Raw genomic sequence first — 8,874 nt, 5'->3', positions numbered from 1 at the left:
TAAGAGTTCCTTCCAAGGCTAAAAATAGTCTTACCATATGATTCGGCAAGCACACTCTTCAACTTAACTGAGGAGGTATCTACTCAATGGAGTTGAAAACTTATGTCCACATGAAAACCTGCACACAAATTTTCTTAAAAGATTTTATCGATTTATTCATGAGAGACAGAGAGAGAGAGGTAGAGACACAGGCAGAGGGAGAAGCAGGCTCCCTGCAGGGACCCTGATGTGAGACTTGATCCCAGGACTCTGGGGTCACAACCTGAGCTGAAGGCAGATGCTCAACCACTGAGCCACCCAGGTGCCCCTGTGCACAAATGTTTATAGCAGCCTGAATTACAATCACCCCAAACTAGAATCAGCCAAGGTATTTTTTAAGTGGATGGATTAACAAACTATGGTACATCCATACAATGGAATATTATTTGGCAGTAAAAAAATAAATGAGCTGTCAAGCCATGAAAAGACATTGGAGAACCTCTAACGCACATTGCTAAGTGACAGAAGCCAGGCTAAGTCAGTGGTTGCCAGGGCCTTGGGGACATGGAAAAGGATGGCTGAGCACAGGGCATTTTTAGGGTGGTAAAAACGGCCCATAGGATTCTGTAATGATTTTTACATGCTATTATGCATTTGTGAAGGCCTGTGAGAGCTTTACAACACAAGAGTGAACCCTAACGTATGCAAGTTTAAAAAAATTCACGTAGGAGGTTAAGAGGTCCCAGGAAAGAAGGCCAGCCACGACAAGACAATCTAAGTGCGTTACAGATGCATACAACACCCTCCCTGGAGTGAGGCCTTGTAGCTTCGGAAGCAAGTGGAGTCTGTGAGACCAAAGGCAAAAAGAGAGTGCACGTAAGTACTGGGCTCTGGTTAGAGAGTTGTTTCTGACAGAGGCAAGCATTGACAATTCTGATACTGCCATATATGCACATGTGTGCTGGGATGGACCAATACAGGAAATGAATGATGGCTGGTAGCTCCAAGTTTCTGACTGTTGGTGTGGGAATTCTCTGAGAAGGGAGAGAGTGACCCACATGGTCATGGATTAGATTTGGGGGCTTCAGTAGAATCTCATGGCACTATTGATACAGATGGTTAACGTAGCATTATTGATGGATACGTATACACACACACAGGAGTATGTCAAAGATGCACAGGGGCCAACTGAAAGAGCTCCCAATGGCCAAAGCCAGGATGTTTCGAGCAACAAAATACAGTAGCTTTGGATTATAACCCAAAGTATAAGATAAATATCCACGAGTACATACTGATATAAATAAATTATTGAGCAATTAATGAATTGGGGAGAAGAGACAAATCTTCCATTCAGAAAAACTTCAAATTAATTATGTGGATCCTCCATCCTAAAGGATGAGGAGCATACCGTCCCCCTCCTCACTTGTGGGCTCCACATAGTGACTTCCTTTCAAAGGGGAGGAGTAACTATAGTAGAGAAACCTGACAAACACTATTTAAGCCAGATGATCAAGGTCAACAACAGTCATAAATCATGTTGATAGTATATACCCTTGGCATGCCGCGATGAAAATGGGCATTTACCTTTGTGATTCTCCTCCCCAAAACTCATTATCCACATTGGACAAATTCCAGTACAGGGCCTTCCTATAAAAGAGCTGACCGATACTTTTTTAAACTGCCAAGGGCATCAAAAACAAGTCTCAGAAACTGTCATAGCTAAGAGGAGCTTGAGGATACATGACAACCGTATTATAATATGGCCTGGAACAGAAGTAGAGCATTAGGTAAAAACTAATCTAAATAAACTTTGCAGTCTTAGTTAATAATAATGTATCAGTATTGGTTCCTTCATAGTAACAAATACACCATAGTAATATAAGATGTTAATAGGGGAAAGTGTGTAAAGGGGAGCACAGATATCTCCCTGTATTACTGCCTTCATTTTCTGTAAATCTAAAACTGTTCTAAAGAAATGAAGTCTATTAATAAAACTACCAATTTTAAAAATACACATTCCCAGCTCCCCCTCCCCTGGTGATTCTGATACACATCAAAGTATGAAAACTACTTATCATCAAAATGCTCCAAAGCCAGGAGAAGGCTTGAATTCCAGGCCTTTTATTGGGTCAGCATATATTTTTTATTTTTTTAAAGATTTATTTATTTATTCATGAGAGACAGAGAGAGAGAGGCAGAGACACAGGCAGAGGGAGAAGCAGGCAAAGAGAGAAGCAGGCTCCATGTAGGGAGCCCGACGTGGGCCTCGATCCCGGGTCTCCAGGATCACGACCTGGGCTGAAGGTGGCACTAAACCGCTGAGCCACCCAGGTTGCCCAGCGTATATTTTTTAACATGCTAAAAAGCAAACATAAGATCTTAGTGAATCTTGCTTTAAAAAAAAAAAAATAAATAAATAAAAAATAAAAAACAAACAAACATCTGTCTCCTCAGCTGGGTTCATCAGGTGCAAGAAGCTGTCTGATGCTGGAAGGCGAAGCAGATGACAGCTCCACAGAGCGGAGATGGAGAGAGACATGAAGGTTTTGAGCCTCCAACAATTTAGGGGTTAGGGACAGCTGGTGGGACTATTTGTTACCATGTGAGATTTGCATTCAAATTGTCATCAGCAGTATGTAATAAAGATACCGCTGACTTCCGAGGGTTGACAATTTCCATGTTCACTACTGGCTGTTGATTATTGAATTACAGGATAACAAAACTGGAAGAGTTTAGAAGGAATAATGGCTTGGCATCTTCTCTTGGGTAAAGACAGCCTTGTATATTTTCCCCTGCGTTATTGTAATGGAAAATGGCACTTAAATTGATTCTTTTTCTTTCCTTAAAAAGTAAAATAGGTAAAATGTGACAAAATTGTAGGACAAACAATCTCGGGTCCCTAAGGATGGGACCCAAAGTGGCAACATCTGACTTACAAATGCCCTTATGTACGAAGCTCAACCTGTGCCTGTTACTAAATCTAGAAAAGGTAAGAGTATTCCTTAAGACAGTGGGTTCTCTTCCTCTTGCAGAGCTCCAAAGCATTAACTCTTAAAGGGTGTTCCCAGGACCACTTGCATCAGCATCACCTGGGAACTTGCTAGAAATGCAAGTATTGGGGCCCCACCTCAGACTTGCCATGTCTAAAATTCTAGAGTAGGATCCAACAATGTGTTGTGATAACATGCCTTCCAGATAATTCTGACCTGCACTGAAGTTTGAGAACCACTAATCCAGGAGGTGGGGGAGAAATGCTCTTACTACCACTAGTTCCTTCCTGCCATCTAAGCAAGCAAGAGAGTTCGTGAGGATGGGGGAAGAACGTGGTTGTCTCTGCCCAGAAACTACTTTTCCACTCAACAATGTTACATATGCTGATTAGGATCGTAGGAAGGGGGACGCCCCAGTGGCCCAGAGGTTTAGCGCTGCCTTCAGCCCAGGGCCTGATCCTGGAGATCTGGGATTGAGTCCCACGTCGGGCTACCTGCCTGGAGCCTGCTTCTCCCTCTGCCTGGGTCTCTGCCTCTCTCTCTGTATCTCTCATTAATAAATAAATAAAATCTAAAAAAAAAAAAAAAAAAAAAAAAGGATCTTAGGAAGGCCCACAACAGATTCTTTTACCCACAATATGACTGAAACACTCATACCATCTAGTCACCATTTAGAATGTTTGGGATTCCAGAGTCCTGTCCTGTCGATTTACTCTGTCAGTAGTGCTGCAGCCTTCCAGAGGTGTATTTGCAATGAACGAAGGACTGTAATAAGTAACCAAAATTCAAGATTAAAAGGAAATCACCATATTTCCTCAATTTTAAGATGAATACTTTCCCACACCTTAATATTTCTGAAAAAAAGATAATGCCTTACAGTTGGTGTATACATTCAATGTGGTGTTTCTCACCAAACCCTCTAAAATTACTTTTAAATTAATGATGTGTCTTACAGTTGACCCACCATACAGCTGAGAAAATCTGGCCGTCAGAACATCTATGGAAGGTGAAAAAAACAGCCTCTGAATCATTTCCCCTGTGAATCTAGTGAGGACAATTACAAAGCAATTTTATTTACTCTTCATCAAATTCTAAGCATGATACATTTAATGTTTGCTTTTTTAAAAGTAAAATTGCATCCAAGGCTCTTGCTTTAGGGTCAAGTTAAAATGAAAGGGACTATATTTAACCCTTTTCTGAAACAACAAAAAATATGGAACAAAATATAGGAAATAAGAAATTTCAAGACGTTGAAACATCTGTTAACAAGGAGCGGTGATCCCTGAGGAATGGGAAGGAACTGAGGTGCGCCCTGGGGTGATCCAGCCGACAGTCTGGGAGTCCTCAGGCCATGAGTGCAGGGCAGGGCGTGGTACCACCATCTGGAGAGGGAGCACAGGTTCCATGGCACAGTAATGGTGACATGATGAGTCAGTTCCCATGAGGTGCTTTTGCCCATTTGGAATATATTTAAATATTATTGGCCAACTAGATTTCTTTATCTAGAATATGGATGTCAAGGTATTATCAGGGTTAGATGGAATTAAGTACTGGTATTTTGGAGGAATGTGCCAATACATCCGTGCTAAAAAAGGCATTTTAGAGGCATGAGAGAACTGTTTGGCTATAGCTGATGGTGAGTTACAGTCTGTGTGTGTGTGGGGGGGCGGGGGCACACATGCTCAGCAAACAGACAACAGTTGTTTGGTTACAGGATGAAGCAGGCCAATTGGGAATTTTAGAATTATTATTTCTTTACCCAGATCTTACTCAGAACTTCCTGGCTTCTGCAAGATTGGCTTGTGATAGGAGTAAAGAGGAATGGACAATGTTCTACCTATAGAAACAAGCTCTTTTGACATAGTCTCTCTGGTTGGACTGAGCCACACATGGTTTTGAGTTTGCTTTTGATCTCAATGAAAGATGTTCTAGTAATGTTGAGTGAGGCTGTTTATCCATTGCATCTGTGGCCTATCAGGGGACAGTTACAACAGAAGCTGGGTAGGAGAAAGCATCTGCAGACCTGGGTACCAACAATGATCATCTATAGTCTGCAACTAACTAGAAACTGGGTGATTTAAAAAAATAATTAATTTATTTATTCACGAGAGACACAGAGAGAGAGGCAGAGACACAGGCAGAGGGAGAAGCAGACTCCATGCAGGGAGCCCGATGTGGGACTTGATCACCAGACCTGGGATCATGCCCTGAGCCAAAGGCAGACGCACGCTCAACCCCTGAGCCACCTGGTGTCACAAAACTGGGTGATCTTGAGTAAATTAATGACCCTGAGACTAGGCCCCAGTGAGGACCAAATAAATTAGAATCTCCAGTTGTGTGTTTGAGCATCAGTAATTTTTTTGAAGCATCCCGGTGATTCTCACATGCATCCACGTATGAGAACCCTAACTAGCAACTTATCTGTAAATTCCCTTCTAGACCTTGGGGTGTAAATTCAAACCTAAATTTTTGCAGATGACAGGCCATCAGCTGTTATTTTGTGACACTTTATTTTTGTTAATTTTTTTCTAATTCTGATAATTAGATGATCCTGTATCAGTAGACACCTGTAGCCTTAAATCCAGGATCTGGAATGATAGGTCCAGCAGGGGCCTGTACTTCCCACCTCCCAGGACTAGCTGGAACAATGTGTCAGTCTCTTACTGCTCTTTCCTAATCATTTTAATGAACTTCCTGCTATTTAAAAGTTGCGCTGGCAGGAGACCCTCTCCAGGCCATTTGCTCATTGCTAACAGCTGGTTATCACTCTAATTAGAGTGAGTGTTGACTTTCTTTTTAGTCCTATAATTTAGGTTGCAGAAGCTGCCAAGTTGAGGTCAGTGTTGTTTTTGGGATCTGAATCTTACCAAAGTGACCTTGACGGCTAAACCTTTGTGTTGTCGATTTCTACCATATGAGAGGATATTTTTTCCTATTACTTAGGTCATCAGCTGTAACCAGATATGTTAAAAGCTTAAAATATTCTGCCAAATAAATTATTGAAAGTATGATAACATATCTCCTTTGGAAATATTATTTCATATATTCATATTATTATTATTTCATAATACCGAAGGCATAGAATTATGGAGTCCTAGAGGGGATTTATAGGATCCTCCTCCTCCCATGGAATAAAAAAATCTCTTCTATGATGTTGCCAATGTGCATGCACCAGTCTTCCAAACATTTCTAGTGACTATGATTTGTTGCTCTCTTCATCTATTGTGATTTGTTCCTTCTAAGCAAACTTTGATATTTCTAATACCAAACTTTGATATTTATAAATACCCTGAATTCAGGGTTACACAGATTTAGGCAGGGAAATCATGATTTCCTTCCCACACAGTAGTGGGAGAAGAATGACAAGATACCAATTATAGTGATACAATGAGACAAATGCTCCTATGGGTGTAGATTTTTCCGGAAGTCCCTACACTGGGAAGTAATTAATTTTGCTTGAGTCTGGGAGGGGATAAAAGATCAGGGAAGTTTCATAGAGAAGATGATATGTGAAGTAGGTCTTAAAGAATCAGATTTTCAGGTGGTAAAGGTAGAGTGGGGAGAAAGTAACAGGGGTATATTAGGACCTCTCACAGCTAAAAGGTATCCTTAGTATCCTAATTATTTCTCTCTCTCCTGCTTTCCCTAAGGTGAAGAATGGTATACAATTTTGTTACTCAAAGTAAGGTCCAAGGACCAGGAGTTTGGAAGGAATGTGGACTCTTAGATCCCACCCAGATCTGAAGCAAGGGGCCCAGGTCATTTGTGTGTAGATAGTTGGAGAAGCACAAGCCTACCTACCACTTGTGCTCCATTTCTTTAAGTTCCATTCGGTCTTTTAAGAAGACTTATGGTATTTTATTTTACTTTATTTTATTTTTATTAGATTTTATTTACTCATGAGAGACACAGAGAGAGAGGCAGAGACACAGGCAGAGGGAGAACCATTGTGCGGGGAGCCTGATGTGAGACTCGATCCCAGGACTCCAGGATCACACCCTGGGCGGAAGGCAGATGCTCAACCGCTGAGCCACCCAGGCCTCCCGACTAATGGTATTTTATAACCAACTAATGCATGTATATAGTTTTAATAGTCAAATAATTTTACAAGGTTCCTAACAAAAAATGGCAGACCCATTTTCTGTCCCTCTCCATTTACACTAATCACTTCCTAAATTAACCACTTTTAGCTCTTTCAGCTATTTCTTCTAATAGTTACCTCTAACTTGAAAATTAAGATGATCACATTACTATTTATAGATTTATTTATTTTAGAACCAACCTGTGCTTCCTATCACAGAAGGTAAGAATTTGACTTTTTACACAACCACTTTGACCTTCCTTCTTTCCCCTCCATTCAACATAATTATAATACAATTTTGATTAAACTAATATTTAGTGTTTATAGTGTTATGGCTATAAACATTATTTGTTAAAACAAATAATATATTTCTAAAATTGTTCTTGGAGTTAATTATTGCCTTGCTTTGTTAATTTGTTTAGATTTTTATGTACCTAGACCTAGACCTAATCCTTCCTTATCTCTCCAACAGTACTGTAAAAATCCTCTGAATATAGTCAAACTATTTGATCAGTTTCATTTGTTTTCCTTGGAGTCCTTTCTTAAAATCCTATATCCTCTTGTTCCAATCTGGATAGACTGCTCTATAGGCAATTAACACAGCTGTCATCCTAGGACTTCTTGTTCCAATCTTCCTGAAAAATTCTTTTGCCTCTCTTCTGTTCTGAATTCTGTCTTTGGGATCTCATGATTTCCTTCTTTTTGGTTACTTTTCATTTTTATGGAGCATATCCTTCAAAAGCTTCTGGGAAGAAATGTGTGCTAGGTATATCTACTGGCTTTCAGTAACTTTTATGGTATTCCCTTGCATGACAGAGGCTGGAAGCCTGGAAATGACATTTCCCAGAATTCTTTGCCAGCAATTAAAGGTACTCATGAAATTCCGAAGGAGGAAGCAAGACAGGGTTTATTCTTCTCCCATCAGAAATGGTGACAGTTTAACACGAATTTCTGCGGTGGCTTTCTTACGTTTTGCTATTAGACCTAGAAGTTGTATTTTTACCAGCAGATTTATGTGGTTTCCTGATTCTCTGTAGCTCCCTCTCATCCTTTAGCCCTTTCAACAATGTGAGATGACTATATTAGATCATTTCCTGTTTAGACTGCCTATGATAGATTTTTTTTTTTTCTGATTGAACACTTCCTAAGAGGGGCTTCGAGAAAAATACCTTCAAAAGAGGAATTTAGGGGATCCCTGGATGGCTCAGCAGTGGAGCATATGACTCTTGGTCTCAGGACCGTTTCTGAGTTCAAGCCCCACACTGGGTACAGAAATTGCTTAAAAATAAAATCATTTTTAAAAAAAGGAATTTAAGCTTTGTTACTTGGAGTTGCTAAGAATTGAAGTAGTGATGATCTACTTGGTAGTAATTATGATTAACAAAATAGTTGCATAAATTATGACCTGTACTTGCATAGGGTGAAGTGCCTGGTATTAATACCTTTAAGTACCTTTAAAATACCTTTAAAGGTACAGTTTTAGGAGACCAAGTAGTTGCTGCAGTATTTGGATGTTGTTTGAGTGAGGATGAAGGAACTAGTAGGTTGGATATTTCTACGCGCACTGTAAAGATTATAGAAAGAAATGATAACCCCAGGGTTGTAACATGTCTACTTAAGATAGTCTCAGAACACCAGAGTACTTCTGGTGACTGCCCCCAAATAAAATCTTATCTTTTAGAATTATAGGAGCAATGCAACAAAAAGCCAGACCAAAGGTTTGATCTTGCACACTGAATAATTGTAAAACAAGTGAATTTGCTATCTCAAGAACTCTAATATGTGAAGGAAGGTAGGACATATTAGGAAAGAGTGTGTTATGGA

The sequence above is a fragment of the Canis aureus genome, chromosome 8 (assembly GCF_053574225.1).
Source record: "Canis aureus isolate CA01 chromosome 8, VMU_Caureus_v.1.0, whole genome shotgun sequence".
Taxonomy (NCBI): domain Eukaryota; kingdom Metazoa; phylum Chordata; class Mammalia; order Carnivora; family Canidae; genus Canis; species Canis aureus.
Note: the sequence above shows the minus strand (reverse complement) of the source record.